Here is a 15,739-nt window from a genome sequence, read left to right on the forward strand (position 1 = left end):
CTGTTGCTTATGGCGGTCTCTGTGAGCTTCTCAGTGACATTCAGCCATCCAGGTATCCCGCCTGCAGTAGACGGAATGTGGCAATGGAACGCTGGCTGCGCGTGTCATAATAGGCTCTGAGCCTTTATATACCTGCGCACAGCAGCAGCCACCTTCAGTCTGCTGCTGGACAGCCAGCAGCAGCAGCAGCAGCAGGAGAGGTAATTAATCAGCAACCCTCCTGCTAAGGGTAGACAGCTGCTCGTTCCACCCCCCCCCCCGCCTTAATTGGTTCTCCTCCCTTCCAACGGTGTTGAGGCGGGTGGGAACAGCCGGGGGTTGAGGGTACTGTGCTAAAAGAGGTGGAGTTATGCAGATCTAAAACGCGTGGATTGCAGCAGCAGCAAGCCGAAAAGTGCAGGCATGTGAGGGATCTAGAGGTTGACAGCATGTCTTCTTAACGGGAGTCCAGGTGGCCATCTCCACAAATGGACTTTTCAGAATCCTTGGGTGGCACCGTAGTCGGAAACCAATTCTGGTTATCGCTTCTCGGCCTTTTGGCTAAGATCAAGTGTAGTATCTGTTCTTATCAGTTTAATATCTGATACGTCCCCTATCTGGGGACCATATATTAAATGGATTTTTAGAACAGGGAGATGGAAAAAGAGCTTGCTCTGTCCACTCCACGCATTGACCTGGTATTGCAGTATCTCCAGGACCGGTGCACCCCTTCTTTAATGCAGTTTCTAAAATCAGAAAGAATTGAATTCAATGCTTTTTGTTCATTTTGCTTGTTTGTCGGATTTTGGGATGAACTCTTTGGCTTTGCTTTTCTTCTCCTCATTGGATTTTTCATGTTAAAAGTTGCAGAAGCCAGATGACAAGCTCATTTTGGTTCAACTTCAGCAACTGTGCATTGCATTGCCATGTAATGTAATGTAATGCAATGCTATCTATCTAGCTCTCCCTCTATACTTCCTTTTGGATAAACAGACATATTAGGCAAGCATTTTGGAGCTTTCACCTAAATAACTACAGGTGGTGAGATAAGCTGCACAATATAATTGACCTTTCAGTATATTGTTGCACACACACCATCTATTTAGCAAATGCCCTTGTTATCAACAGCAGCCTTTTAAACTCACCTGAGCTAACAGGTATGTGAGCTGGTTACTCTGCTGCGCTTAAAATTTCTTTTTTGGTTTGCTACAATGCCTTTTCTGAAACGTTGTCTCCCTCTGCTGGAACACTGACTTCTTTCATTTAATGCCTGCAGACTATAAAAGAGAAACCAACCCAAAAAGTTTGGTTGATTAGTTTGTGGCATTCTTTTAAACTGTTGCTTATGGCGGTCTCTGTGAGCTTCTCAGTGACATTCAGCCATCCAGGTATCCCGCCTGCAGTAGACGGAATGTGGCAATGGAACGCTGGCTGCGCGTGTCATAATAGGCTCTGAGCCTTTATATACCTGCGCACAGCAGCAGCCACCTTCAGTCTGCTGCTGGACAGCCAGCAGCAGCAGCAGCAGGAGAGGTAATTAATCAGCAACCCTCCTGCTAAGGGTAGACAGCTGCTCGTTCCACCCCCCCCCCCGCCTTAATTGGTTCTCCTCCCTTCCAACGGTGTTGAGGCGGGTGGGAACAGCCGGGGGTTGAGGGTACTGTGCTAAAAGAGGTGGAGTTATGCAGATCTAAAACGCGTGGATTGCAGCAGCAGCAAGCCGAAAAGTGCAGGCATGTGAGGGATCTAGAGGTTGACAGCATGTCTTCTTAACGGGAGTCCAGGTGGCCATCTCCACAAATGGACTTTTCAGAATCCTTGGGTGGCACCGTAGTCGGAAACCAATTCTGGTTATCGCTTCTCGGCCTTTTGGCTAAGATCAAGTGTAGTATCTGTTCTTATCAGTTTAATATCTGATACGTCCCCTATCTGGGGACCATATATTAAATGGATTTTTAGAACAGGGAGATGGAAAAAGAGCTTGCTCTGTCCACTCCACGCATTGACCTGGTATTGCAGTATCTCCAGGACCGGTGCACCCCTTCTTTAATGCAGTTTCTAAAATCAGAAAGAATTGAATTCAATGCTTTTTGTTCATTTTGCTTGTTTGTCGGATTTTGGGATGGACTCTTTGGCTTTGCTTTTCTTCTCCTCATTGGATTTTTCATGTTAAAAGTTGCAGAAGCCAGATGACAAGCTCATTTTGGTTCAACTTCAGCAACTGTGCATTGCATTGCCATGTAATGTAATGTAATGCAATGCTATCTATCTAGCTCTCCCTCTATACTTCCTTTTGGATAAACAGACATATTAGGCAAGCATTTTGGAGCTTTCACCTAAATAACTACAGGTGGTGAGATAAGCTGCACAATATAATTGACCTTTCAGTATATTGTTGCACACACACCATCTATTTAGCAAATGCCCTTGTTATCAACAGCAGCCTTTTAAACTCACCTGAGCTAACAGGTATGTGAGCTGGTTACTCTGCTGCCCTTAAAATTTCTTTTTTGGTTTGCTACAATGCCTTTTCTGAAACGTTGTCTCCCTCTGCTGGAACACTGACTTCTTTCATTTAATGCCTGCAGACTATAAAAGAGAAACCAACCCAAAAAGTTTGGTTGATTAGTCTGTGGCATTCTTTTAAACTGTTGCTTATGGCGGTCTCTGTGAGCTTCTCAGTGACATTCAGCCATCCAGGTATCCCGCCTGCAGTAGACGGAATGTGGCAATGGAACGCTGGCTGCGCGTGTCATAATAGGCTCTGAGCCTTTATATACCTGCGCACAGCAGCAGCCACCTTCAGTCTGCTGCTGGACAGCCAGCAGCAGCAGCAGCAGCAGGAGAGGTAATTAATCAGCAACCCTCCTGCTAAGGGTAGACAGCTGCTCGTTCCACCCCCCCCCCCGCCTTAATTGGTTCTCCTCCCTTCCAACGGTGTTGAGGCGGGTGGGAACAGCCGGGGGTTGAGGGTACTGTGCTAAAAGAGGTGGAGTTATGCAGATCTAAAACGCGTGGATTGCAGCAGCAGCAAGCCGAAAAGTGCAGGCATGTGAGGGATCTAGAGGTTGACAGCATGTCTTCTTAACGGGAGTCCAGGTGGCCATCTCCACAAATGGACTTTTCAGAATCCTTGGGTGGCACCGTAGTCGGAAACCAATTCTGGTTATCGCTTCTCGGCCTTTTGGCTAAGATCAAGTGTAGTATCTGTTCTTATCAGTTTAATATCTGATACGTCCCCTATCTGGGGACCATATATTAAATGGATTTTTAGAACAGGGAGATGGAAAAAGAGCTTGCTCTGTCCACTCCACGCATTGACCTGGTATTGCAGTATCTCCAGGACCGGTGCACCCCTTCTTTAATGCAGTTTCTAAAATCAGAAAGAATTGAATTCAATGCTTTTTGTTCATTTTGCTTGTTTGTCGGATTTTGGGATGGACTCTTTGGCTTTGCTTTTCTTCTCCTCATTGGATTTTTCATGTTAAAAGTTGCAGAAGCCAGATGACAAGCTCATTTTGGTTCAACTTCAGCAACTGTGCATTGCATTGCCATGTAATGTAATGTAATGCAATGCTATCTATCTAGCTCTCCCTCTATACTTCCTTTTGGATAAACAGACATATTAGGCAAGCATTTTGGAGCTTTCACCTAAATAACTACAGGTGGTGAGATAAGCTGCACAATATAATTTACCTTTCAGTATATTGTTGCACACACACCATCTATTTAGCAAATGCCCTTGTTATCAACAGCAGCCTTTTAAACTCACCTGAGCTAACAGGTATGTGAGCTGGTTACTCTGCTGCGCTTAAAATTTATTTTTTGGTTTGCTACAATGCCTTTTCTGAAACGTTGTCTCCCTCTGCTGGAACACTGACTTCTTTCATTTAATGCCTGCAGACTATAAAAGAGAAACCAACCCAAAAAGTTTGGTTGATTAGTCTGTGGCATTCTTTTAAACTGTTGCTTATGGCGGTCTCTGTGAGCTTCTCAGTGACATTCAGCCATCCAGGTATCCCGCCTGCAGTAGACGGAATGTGGCAATGGAACGCTGGCTGCGCGTGTCATAATAGGCTCTGAGCCTTTATATACCTGCGCACAGCAGCAGCCACCTTCAGTCTGCTGCTGGACAGCCAGCAGCAGCAGCAGCAGGAGAGGTAATTAATCAGCAACCCTCCTGCTAAGGGTAGACAGCTGCTCGTTCCACCCCCCCCCCCCCGCCTTAATTGGTTCTCCTCCCTTCCAACGGTGTTGAGGCGGGTGGGAACAGCCGGGGGTTGAGGGTACTGTGCTAAAAGAGGTGGAGTTATGCAGATCTAAAACGCGTGGATTGCAGCAGCAGCAAGCCGAAAAGTGCAGGCATGTGAGGGATCTAGAGGTTGACAGCATGTCTTCTTAACGGGAGTCCAGGTGGCCATCTCCACAAATGGACTTTTCAGAATCCTTGGGTGGCACCGTAGTCGGAAACCAATTCTGGTTATCGCTTCTCGGCCTTTTGGCTAAGATCAAGTGTAGTATCTGTTCTTATCAGTTTAATATCTGATACGTCCCCTATCTGGGGACCATATATTAAATGGATTTTTAGAACAGGGAGAAGGAAAAAGAGCTTGCTCTGTCCACTCCACGCATTGACCTGGTATTGCAGTATCTCCAGGACCGGTGCACCCCTTCTTTAATGCAGTTTCTAAAATCAGAAAGAATTGAATTCAATGCTTTTTGTTCATTTTGCTTGTTTGTCGGATTTTGGGATGGACTCTTTGGCTTTGCTTTTCTTCTCCTCATTGGATTTTTCATGTTAAAAGTTGCAGAAGCCAGATGACAAGCTCATTTTGGTTCAACTTCAGCAACTGTGCATTGCATTGCCATGTAATGTAATGTAATGCAATGCTATCTATCTAGCTCTCCCTCTATACTTCCTTTTGGATAAACAGACATATTAGGCAAGCATTTTGGAGCTTTCACCTAAATAACTACAGGTGGTGAGATAAGCTGCACAATATAATTGACCTTTCAGTATATTGTTGCACACACACCATCTATTTAGCAAATGCCCTTGTTATCAACAGCAGCCTTTTAAACTCACCTGAGCTAACTGGTATGTGAGCTGGTTACTCTGCTGCGCTTAAAATTTCTTTTTTGGTTTGCTACAATGCCTTTTCTGAAACGTTGTCTCCCTCTGCTGGAACACTGACTTCTTTCATTTAATGCCTGCAGACTATAAAAGAGAAACCAACCCAAAAAGTTTGGTTGATTAGTCTGTGGCATTCTTTTAAACTGTTGCTTATGGCGGTCTCTGTGAGCTTCTCAGTGACATTCAGCCATCCAGGTATCCCGCCTGCAGTAGACGGAATGTGGCAATGGAACGCTGGCTGCGCGTGTCATAATAGGCTCTGAGCCTTTATATACCTGCGCACAGCAGCAGCCACCTTCAGTCTGCTGCTGGACAGCCAGCAGCAGCAGCAGCAGGAGAGGTAATTAATCAGCAACCCTCCTGCTAAGGGTAGACAGCTGCTCGTTCCACCCCCCCCCGCCTTAATTGGTTCTGCTCCCTTCCAACGGTGTTGAGGCGGGTGGGAACAGCCGGGGGTTGAGGGTACTGTGCTAAAAGAGGTGGAGTTATGCAGATCTAAAACGCGTGGATTGCAGCAGCAGCAAGCCGAAAAGTGCAGGCATGTGAGGGATCTAGAGGTTGACAGCATGTCTTCTTAACGGGAGTCCAGGTGGCCATCTCCACAAATGGACTTTTCAGAATCCTTGGGTGGCATCGTAGTCGGAAACCAATTCTGGTTATCGCTTCTCGGCCTTTTGGCTAAGATCAAGTGTAGTATCTGTTCTTATCAGTTTAATATCTGATACGTCCCCTATCTGGGGACCATATATTAAATGGATTTTTAGAACAGGGAGATGGAAAAAGAGCTTGCTCTGTCCACTCCACGCATTGACCTGGTATTGCAGTATCTCCAGGACCGGTGCACCCCTTCTTTAATGCAGTTTCTAAAATCAGAAAGAATTGAATTCAATGCTTTTTGTTCATTTTGCTTGTTTGTCGGATTTTGGGATGGACTCTTTGGCTTTGCTTTTCTTCTCCTCATTGGATTTTTCATGTTAAAAGTTGCAGAAGCCAGATGACAAGCTCATTTTGGTTCAACTTCAGCAACTGTGCATTGCATTGCCATGTAATGTAATGTAATGCAATGCTATCTATCTAGCTCTCCCTCTATACTTCCTTTTGGATAAACAGACATATTAGGCAAGCATTTTGGAGCTTTCACCTAAATAACTACAGGTGGTGAGATAAGCTGCACAATATAATTGACCTTTCAGTATATTGTTGCACACACACCATCTATTTAGCAAATGCCCTTGTTATCAACAGCAGCCTTTTAAACTCACCTGAGCTAACAGGTATGTGAGCTGGTTACTCTGCTGCGCTTAAAATTTCTTTTTTGGTTTGCTACAATGCCTTTTCTGAAACGTTGTCTCCCTCTGCTGGAACACTGACTTCTTTCATTTAATGCCTGCAGACTATAAAAGAGAAACCAACCCAAAAAGTTTGGTTGATTAGTCTGTGGCATTCTTTTAAACTGTTGCTTATGGCGGTCTCTGTGAGCTTCTCAGTGACATTCAGCCATCCAGGTATCCCGCCTGCAGTAGACGGAATGTGGCAATGGAACGCTGGCTGCGCGTGTCATAATAGGCTCTGAGCCTTTATATACCTGCGCACAGCAGCAGCCACCTTCAGTCTGCTGCTGGACAGCCAGCAGCAGCAGCAGCAGGAGAGGTAATTAATCAGCAACCCTCCTGCTAAGGGTAGACAGCTGCTCGTTCCACCCCCCCCCCCCGCCTTAATTGGTTCTCCTCCCTTCCAACGGTGTTGAGGCGGGTGGGAACAGCCGGGGGTTGAGGGTACTGTGCTAAAAGAGGTGGAGTTATGCAGATCTAAAACGCGTGGATTGCAGCAGCAGCAAGCCGAAAAGTGCAGGCATGTGAGGGATCTAGAGGTTGACAGCATGTCTTCTTAACGGGAGTCCAGGTGGCCATCTCCACAAATGGACTTTTCAGAATCCTTGGGTGGCACCGTAGTCGGAAACCAATTCTGGTTATCGCTTCTCGGCCTTTTGGCTAAGATCAAGTGTAGTATCTGTTCTTATCAGTTTAATATCTGATTAGAGATGAGCGGTGTTCGACTAGAACTGTTCGCCAATCTCAAATTCGAGCTGTTTTGGGCGGTGTTCGAGTTGTTCCACGAACCCGAACGATTTGCAAAAAATTCGGCTGTTCGAGGTTATGTTCGATAACTGTTCGTGCACCAAAAGCGTGTCCTGCATGTCTGGCGCTATTTAGAGCACCAATCATGCAGGGATTGTCTGCCACTCACTGTAATGCCGCAGCCATGGTGGTTGTGGCATTACAGTGATTGCCCAAATCGATGGGAACAGTGCCAACAGTGAAACATGAAAAGCCGGCAATTCATCAGCGGCATACACCGGTACCCGACAATTTAGAACCGAAAGAATAGAGCTTCACACATAGATTAGATAGATATAAACATGTCAGTCACATATATATGAAGTACAGTGACAGTGTTGCTTACTGTACTTGTCATTTAGCGTAAAGGATTTATCAAAAAAAATAATAGTGTTTTCATGCACCGTCTCTTTAAAAAAGCCGGCCGGCAATTCAGCAGCGGTACCCGACAATTTAGAATAGAAAGAATAGAGAATCACACATAGATTAGATAGATAGAAACATGTCAGCCACATATATATGAAGTACAGTGACAGTGTTGCTTACTGTACTTGTCATTTAGCGTAAAGGATTTATCAAAAAAAATAATAGTGTTTTCATGCACCGTCTCTTTAAAAAAGCCGGCGGGCAATTCAGCAGCGGTACCCGACAATTTATAACAGACAGAATAGAGCTTCACACATAGATTAGATAGATAGAAACATGTCAGCCACATATATATGAAGTACAGTGACAGTGTTGCTTACTGTACTTGTCATTTAGTGTAAAGGATTTATCAAAAAAAATAATAGTGTTTTCATGCACCGTCTCTTTAAAAAAGCCGGCCGGCAATTCAGCAGCGGTACCCGACAATTTAGAATAGAAAGAATAGAGAATCACACATAGATTAGATAGATAGAAACATGTCAGCCACATATATATGAAGTACAGTGACAGTGTTGCTTACTGTACTTGTCATTTAGCGTAAAGGATTTATCAAAAAAAATAATAGTGTTTTCATGCACCGTCTCTTTAAAAAAGCCGGCGGGCAATTCAGCAGCGGTACCCGACAATTTATAACAGACAGAATAGAGCTTCACACATAGATTAGATAGATAGAAACATGTCAGTCACATATATATGAAGTACAGTGATAGTGTTGGTTACTGTACTTGTCATTTAGTATTAAAATAAAGGATTTATTATTAAGAAAATAGGCGTGGGGTTCCCCTTAATTTTAGGCTCTAGCGGAGGTTAAGCAGACGGCTGGGGCAGATGTTTGAAGCCTGGGAAGGGGGTAATACCCACGGAGCTTCCCAGGCTACTAATATCAGCCCCCAGCTGAATACATAGCCTTTACTAGCTATTAAAATGGGGGACCCCCCAAAAAAAATGACGTGGGGTCCCCCCTAATTTAATAGCTAGCAAAGGCTAGGCAGACAGCTGGGGGCTGATATTAATAGCCCAGGAAGGGAGCCATGAATATTGGCCCCCTCCCAGGCTAGAAACACCAGCCGTCAGCCGCCCCAGAAATGGCGCATTCATAGGATGCGCCAATTCTGGCACTTAGCCTCGCTCTTCCACGCTGCCCTGGTGCGGTGGCAGGGGGTAATAGGGTTGGGGTTGATGTCAGCTTATAATGCCAGCTGACATCAAGCCCAGGTTAGTAATGGAGAGGCGTCTATAAGACACCCCCATTACTAACCCCATAGTCAAAGTTAAAAAAAACACAAACACCCAGAATAAAGTCCTTTAATTGAAATAAAGACACAATCCTTTATTGTTCTAAATTAAACCATACTTACCGTCACGCCCATTCCAGCTGAAGCCAACGATCTCCTGCAATAAAAGAAAAATAATAAAGCAACCTCATCCTTACCTTTCCATGGTTCCCACGACAGCTTCAGCTCTGCTACATCGAGATGACAGGCTGGACCGCAGCAGAACGCTGCCATCCAGCCTGTCATCCCGCAGACACTGAGAAGCGCAGGCTTGCTTGCGCTGCTCAGCGTCTCTCTGTGACGACATCCAGATGAGCCGAGTTCATGTCCAATGAACTCGGCTCACCTCATGCACGTCACTGACAGCGTGGGAAAATTCTCACGCTGAAGCGGTGAGTGCAGGAAAATTTTCCCACGCTGTCAGTGACGTGCATAAGGTGAGCTCATGTCCAATGAACTCAGCTCACCTCCTGCACGTCACTGACAGCGTGGGAGAATTCTCCTGCACTCAGCGCTTCAGTGTGAGAATTCTCCCACGCTGAAGCGCTGAGTGCAGGAGAATTTTCCCACGCTGTCAGTGACGTGCATGAGGTGAGCCGAGTTCATTGGACATTAACTCGGCTCATCTGGATGCCCTCACAGAGAGACACTGTGGAGCGCAAGCAAGCCTGCGCTTCTCAGTGTCTGCGGGATGACAGGCTGGATGGCAGCGTTCTGCTGCGGTCCAGCCTGTCATCTCGATGTAGCAGAGCTGAAGCTGTCATGGGAACTATGGAAAGGTAAGGATGATGTTGCTTTATTATTTTTCTTTTATTTCAGGAGATCGTTGGCTTCAGCTGGAATGGGTGTGATGGTAAGTATGGTTTAATTTAGAACAATAAAGAATTGTGTCTTTATTTCAATTAAAGGACTTTTTTCTGGGTGTTGTGTTTTTTTTAAATACTTTACTAGAAATTCATGGTGGTCATGTCTAATATTGGCGTGACCCCATGAATTTCGGGCTTAGGGCCAGCTGATAATGCCAAGCTGGCCCTAACCCCTTTATTACCCAGTGAGCCACCGCATCAGGGCCCTGGATGAGTTGGGTACAGCGCCAGAAGATGGCGCTTCTATGAACGCGCCATTTTCCGGGATGGCTGCGGACTGCAATTTGCAGCGGGGGTGGCCCAGAAAGCTTGGGCCTCCCTGCGCTGCGGATTCCAGCCCCCAGCTGCCTAGTTGTACCTGGCTGGACACAAAAACAGGGCGAAGCCCCACGTCAATTTTCTTTAAATTATTTCATGAAATAATTAAGAAAAAAAGGGCTTCCCTATATTGTTGTGTCCGGCCAGGTACAAATAGGCAGCTGGTGGTTGGGGGCAGCCCGTTCCTGCCTGCTGTACCTGGCTGGACACAAATATAGTGCGAAGCCCCACGTCAATTTTTTTAAAGTTATTTCATGAATTTCCTGAAATAATTTAAAAAAATTTAAGTGGGGCTTCGCACTATATTTGTGTCCAGCCAGGTACAGCAGGCAGGAACGGGCTGCCCCCATCCACCAGCTGCCTATTTGTACCTGGCCGGACACAACAATATAGGGAAGCCCTTTTTTTCTTAATTATTTCATGAATTTCATGAAATAATTAAAAAAAAAAGTACGTGGGGCTTCGCCCTATTTTTGTGTCCAGCCAGGTACAACTAGGCAGCTGGGGGCTGGAATCTGCAGCGCAGGGAGGCCCAAGCTTTCTGGGCCCCCCCCCCGCTACAAATTGCAGTCCGCAGCCACCCCGGAAAATGGCGCTTTCATAGAAGCGCCATCTTCTGGCGCTGTGCCCAACTCATCCAGGGCCCTGGTGCGGTGGCTCACTGGGTAATAAAGGGGTTAGGGCCAGCTTGGTATTATCAGCTGGCCCCAAGCCCAAAATTCATGGGGTCACGCCAGTATTAGACATGACCGCCATGAATTTCTAGTAAAGTATTTAAAAAAAACACAACACCCAGAATAAAGTCCTTTAATTGAAATAAAGACACAATTCTTTATTGTTCTAAATTAAACCATACTTACCATCACACCCATTCCAGCTGAAGCCAACGATCTCCTGCAATAAAAGAAAAATAATAAACCAACCTCATCCTTACCTTTCCATGGTTCCCACGACAGCTTCAGCTCTGCTACATCGAGATGACTGGCTGGACCGCAGCAGAACGCTGCCATCCAGTCTGTCATCCCGCAGACACTGAGAAGCGCAGGCATGCTTGCGCTCCTCACTGTCTCGCTGTGACGGCATCCAGATGAGCCGAGGTCATGTCCAATGAACTCGGCTCACCTCATGCACGTCACTGACAGCGTGGGAAAATTCTCACGCTGAAGTGCTGAGTGCAGGAGAATTCTCCCACGCTGTCAGTGATGTGCATGAGGTGAGCTCATGTCCAATGAACTCAGCTCACCTCCTGCACGTCACTGACAGCGTGGGAAAATTCTCCTGCAATCAGCGCTTCAGCGTGAGAATTTTCCCACGCTGTCAGTGACGTGCATGAGGTGAGCCGAGTTAATTGGACATGAACTCGGCTCTTCTGGATGTCGTCACAGAGAGACGCTGAGCAGCGCAAGCAAGCCTGCGCTTCTCAGTGTCTGCGGGATGACAGGCTGGATGGCAGCGTTCTGCTGCGGTCCAGCCTGTCATCTCGATGTAGCAGAGCTGAAGCTGTCGTGGGAACCATGGAAACGTAAGGATGAGGTTGCTTTATTATTTTTCTTTTATTGCAGGAGATCGTTGGCTTCAGCTGGAATGGGCGTGATGGTAAGTATGGTTTAATTTAGAACAATAAAGGATTGTGTCTTTATTTCAATTAAAGGACTTTATTCTGGGTGTTTGTGTTTTTTTTAACTTTGACTATGGGGTTAGTAATGGCGGTGTCTTATAGACGCCTCTACATTACTAACCTGGGCTTGATGTCAGCTGGCATTATAAGCTGACATCAACCCCAACCCTATTACCCCCTGCCACCGCACCAGGGCAGCGTGGAAGAGCGAGGCTAAGTGCCAGAATTGGCGCATCCTATGAATGCGCCATTTCTGGGGCGGCTGACGGCTGGTGTTTCTAGCCTGGGAGGGGGCCAATATTCATGGCTCCCTTCCTGGGCTATTAATATCAGCCCCCAGCTGTCTGCCTAGCCTTTGCTAGCTATTAAATTAGGGGGGACCCCACGTCATTTTTTTGGGGGGGTCCCCCATTTTAATAGCTAGTAAAGGCTATGTATTCAGCTGGGGGCTGATATTAGTAGCCTGGGAAGCTCCGTGGGTATTACCCCCTTCCCAGGCTTCAAACATCTGCCCCAGCCGTCTGCTTAACCTCCGCTAGAGCCTAAAATTAAGGGGAACCCCACGCCAATTTTTTTAATAATAAATCCTTTATTTTAATACTAAATGACAAGTACAGTAACCAACACTATCACTGTACTTCATATATATGTGACTGACATGTTTCTATCTATCTAATCTATGTGTGAAGCTCTATTCTGTCTGTTATAAATTGTCGGGTACCGCTGCTGAATTGCCGGCCGGCTTTTTTAAAGAGACAGTGCATGAAAACACTATTATTTTTTTAAATAAATCCTTTACACTAAATGACAAGTACAGTAAGCAACACTATCACTGTACTTATTATATATGTGACTGACATGTTTCTATCTATCTAATCTATGTGTGAAGCTCTATTCTTTCTGTTCTAAATTGTCGGGTACAGATGCTGAATTGCCGGCCGGCTTTTTTAAAGAGACGGTGCATGAAAACACTAATATTTTTTTTAATAAATCCTTTACACTAAATGACAAGTGCAGTAACCAACACTGTCACTGTGCTTCTTATATGTGTGACTGACATGTTTCTATCTGTCTAATCTATGTGTGATGCTCTATTCCTTCTTGTCTAAATTGTCGGGTACCGGTGTATGCCGCTGCTGAATTTGCCGGCCGGCTTTTTTAAAGAGAGTGTCTTCTGAGCAGTTTGTCAGCTTTTGGACACCTTTGCAGGTGTTTTCTATGTGTTTCTATGTGTTTTTGTTTGCCTGCCATTGGTTTTAACTGTGTTCGACGGTGTTCTAAGGTGTTCGACGAACAGTTCGACGAACAGTTCCTCGAACATCCCGGTGTTCGACGAACCGAACCGAACCCGAACACTTCGGGGGTGGCTCAACACTATATCTGATACGTCCCCTATCTGGGGACCATATATTAAATGGATTTTTAGAACAGGGAGATGGAAAAAGAGCTTGCTCTGTCCACTCCACGCATTGACCTGGTATTGCAGTATCTCCAGGACCGGTGCACCCCTTCTTTAATGCAGTTTCTAAAATCAGAAAGAATTGAATTCAATGCTTTTTGTTCATTTTGCTTGTTTGTCGGATTTTGGGATGGACTCTTTGGCTTTGCTTTTCTTCTCCTCATTGGATTTTTCATGTTAAAAGTTGCAGAAGCCAGATGACAAGCTCATTTTGGTTCAACTTCAGCAACTGTGCATTGCATTGCCATGTAATGTAATGTAATGCAATGCTATCTATCTAGCTCTCCCTCTATACTTCCTTTTGGATAAACAGACATATTAGGCAAGCATTTTGGAGCTTTCACCTAAATAACTACAGGTGGTGAGATAAGCTGCACAATATAATTGACCTTTCAGTATATTGTTGCACACACACCATCTATTTAGCAAATGCCCTTGTTATCAACAGCAGCCTTTTAAACTCACCTGAGCTAACAGGTATGTGAGCTGGTTACTCTGCTGCGCTTAAAATTTCTTTTTTGGTTTGCTACAATGCCTTTTCTGAAACGTTGTCTCCCTCTGCTGGAACACTGACTTCTTTCATTTAATGCCTGCAGACTATAAAAGAGAAACCAACCCAAAAAGTTTGGTTGATTAGTCTGTGGCATTCTTTTAAACTGTTGCTTATGGCGGTCTCTGTGAGCTTCTCAGTGACATTCAGCCATCCAGGTATCCCGCCTGCAGTAGACGGAATGTGGCAATGGAACGCTGGCTGCGCGTGTCATAATAGGCTCTGAGCCTTTATATACCTGCGCACAGCAGCAGCCACCTTCAGTCTGCTGCTGGACAGCCAGCAGCAGCAGCAGGAGAGGTAATTAATCAGCAACCCTCCTGCTAAGGGTAGACAGCTGCTCGTTCCACCCCCCCCCCGCCTTAATTGGTTCTCCTCCCTTCCGACGGTGTTGAGGCGGGTGGGAACAGCCGGGGGTTGAGGGTACTGTGCTAAAAGAGGTGGAGTTATGCAGATCTAAAACGCGTGGATTGCAGCAGCAGCAAGCCGAAAAGTGCAGGCATGTGAGGGATCTAGAGGTTGACAGCATGTCTTCTTAACGGGAGTCCAGGTGGCCATCTCCACAAATGGACTTTTCAGAATCCTTGGGTGGCACCGTAGTCGGAAACCAATTCTGGTTATCGCTTCTCGGCCTTTTGGCTAAGATCAAGTGTAGTATCTTTCGAAAAGGCGGTTTTGGATGTTGGCCGCCCTAGTAGATTGATACATTATGCACACTGGGGTTTAGGTGCTTGTTAGTACGCCAGGTGGCTAATATAGTCATCTGGTGGAAAGCATGGCCCCCCAGGACCGACGCCATTGGGCCGGGGAAGATCGAAAGCCCGAAGTGTGAAGTGCCCCAGGAGTGGTGACCCTGGGGTGCCTTAACTCACTTGGATTGGGAACCCCACTTGAGTTTATGGCACATTTGCACAAGCACTTCAAATTTTCTTTCTTTGCACACACCCTTATTCCGGGCCTTCTGGTCTTAGGATGGGGAATTTTTCAATTCCCGGTCGAAGGTCCGGGCAGTATTATACTGTGAAACCTTCACTATTTATTTAATTTCTTTGTCACTGTGTGTCCACTTATTCACGTGTGTCACGTCCTACTAGGATTTTGTCGGGATGCGGTTCCCTTACGGGTTCCTCTCTTGGCAGGTCTAGGGGGGGAGTGTGTGGCCATCAGGTTCCGCTCCCCCCTGAACCCCCCTGGCTCTCCTCTTTCGGAAGGAGAGCGTTGTTGGCTCCCCTCTTCCGGGAGGGGAGCACAGTCTTTGGCTCCCAGTGCCTTGCTCGGGTGAGAACTCGGGCAGGTGCTGGGGGTAAGATTGGGTCGCCTCTGGCTTCGGCTGGAGGTGGCTTTTTGTCCCTGTTCCTCGCTGTGGCCTTTTGGCTCGGAGGGACGGGGAATGGTTTGGGGGACCCTTCTCCTTTTGGAGAGGGTTTCAAGAAGACCAGCATCCTAGTGCACTTTTTTTGTGGCATTTGTCACTTTTTTAAGCGCACTCGGGTTTTGTACACGAATTCGGGCTTTCGATAAAAAAAAAAAAATCTGTTCTTATCAGTTTAATATCTGATACGTCCCCTATCTGGGGACCATATATTAAATGGATTTTTAGAACAGGGAGATGGAAAAAGAGCTTGCTTTGTCCACTCCACGCATTGACCTGGTATTGCAGTATCTCCAGGACCGGTGCACCCCTTCTTTAATGCAGTTTCTAAAATCAGAAAGAATTGAATTCAATGCTTTTTGTTCATTTTGCTTGTTTGTCGGATTTTGGGATGGACTCTTTGGCTTTGCTTTTCTTCTCCTCATTGGATTTTTCATGTTAAAAGTTGCAGAAGCCAGATGACAAGCTCATTTTGGTTCAAGTTCAGCAACTGTGCATTGCATTGCCATGTAATGTAATGTAATGCAATGCTATCTATCTAGCTCTCCCTCTATACTTCCTTTTGGATAAACAGACATATTAGGCAAGCATTTTGGAGCTTTCACCTAAATAACTACAGGTGGTGA

The 15,739-nt window shown here is 45.9% G+C and overlaps 7 non-coding genes and 2 pseudogenes across 7 annotated transcripts; all 9 read left to right on the forward strand.

Annotated features, from left to right (window-relative positions):
• The first annotated feature begins 520 nt into the window (after positions 1-520).
• On the forward strand, positions 521-711 carry LOC141216071 (U2 spliceosomal RNA). Its single transcript, XR_012285115.1, has one exon. It is a non-coding gene; the product is annotated as a U2 spliceosomal RNA (small nuclear RNA).
• Positions 712-1,832: 1,121 nt separating this feature from the next.
• Positions 1,833-2,023, forward strand: LOC141216083 (U2 spliceosomal RNA). Its single transcript, XR_012285126.1, has one exon. It is a non-coding gene; the product is annotated as a U2 spliceosomal RNA (small nuclear RNA).
• A 1,124-nt stretch (positions 2,024-3,147) lies between these two features.
• Positions 3,148-3,338, forward strand: LOC141216094 (U2 spliceosomal RNA). Its single transcript, XR_012285137.1, has one exon. It is a non-coding gene; the product is annotated as a U2 spliceosomal RNA (small nuclear RNA).
• A 1,123-nt stretch (positions 3,339-4,461) lies between these two features.
• Positions 4,462-4,652, forward strand: LOC141216348 (U2 spliceosomal RNA). Its single transcript, XR_012285384.1, has one exon. It is a non-coding gene; the product is annotated as a U2 spliceosomal RNA (small nuclear RNA).
• A 1,119-nt stretch (positions 4,653-5,771) lies between these two features.
• Positions 5,772-5,962, forward strand: LOC141216105 (U2 spliceosomal RNA). The gene has a single exon (XR_012285148.1). It is a non-coding gene; the product is annotated as a U2 spliceosomal RNA (small nuclear RNA).
• Positions 5,963-7,084: 1,122 nt separating this feature from the next.
• On the forward strand, positions 7,085-7,271 carry LOC141216869 (U2 spliceosomal RNA). The gene has a single exon (XR_012285850.1). It is a non-coding gene; the product is annotated as a U2 spliceosomal RNA (small nuclear RNA).
• A 5,812-nt stretch (positions 7,272-13,083) lies between these two features.
• Positions 13,084-13,243, forward strand: LOC141216875 (U2 spliceosomal RNA; annotated as a pseudogene).
• A 1,117-nt stretch (positions 13,244-14,360) lies between these two features.
• On the forward strand, positions 14,361-14,452 carry LOC141216987 (U2 spliceosomal RNA; annotated as a pseudogene).
• A 789-nt stretch (positions 14,453-15,241) lies between these two features.
• On the forward strand, positions 15,242-15,426 carry LOC141216820 (U2 spliceosomal RNA). Its single transcript, XR_012285818.1, has one exon. It is a non-coding gene; the product is annotated as a U2 spliceosomal RNA (small nuclear RNA).
• The last annotated feature ends 313 nt before the right edge of the window (positions 15,427-15,739 follow it).

Source organism: Phyllobates terribilis, unplaced genomic scaffold, assembly GCF_046119375.1.
Source record: "Phyllobates terribilis strain yellow unplaced genomic scaffold, ASM4611937v1 Scaffold_236__1_contigs__length_3049075, whole genome shotgun sequence".
Classification (NCBI taxonomy): Eukaryota; Metazoa; Chordata; class Amphibia; order Anura; family Dendrobatidae; genus Phyllobates; species Phyllobates terribilis.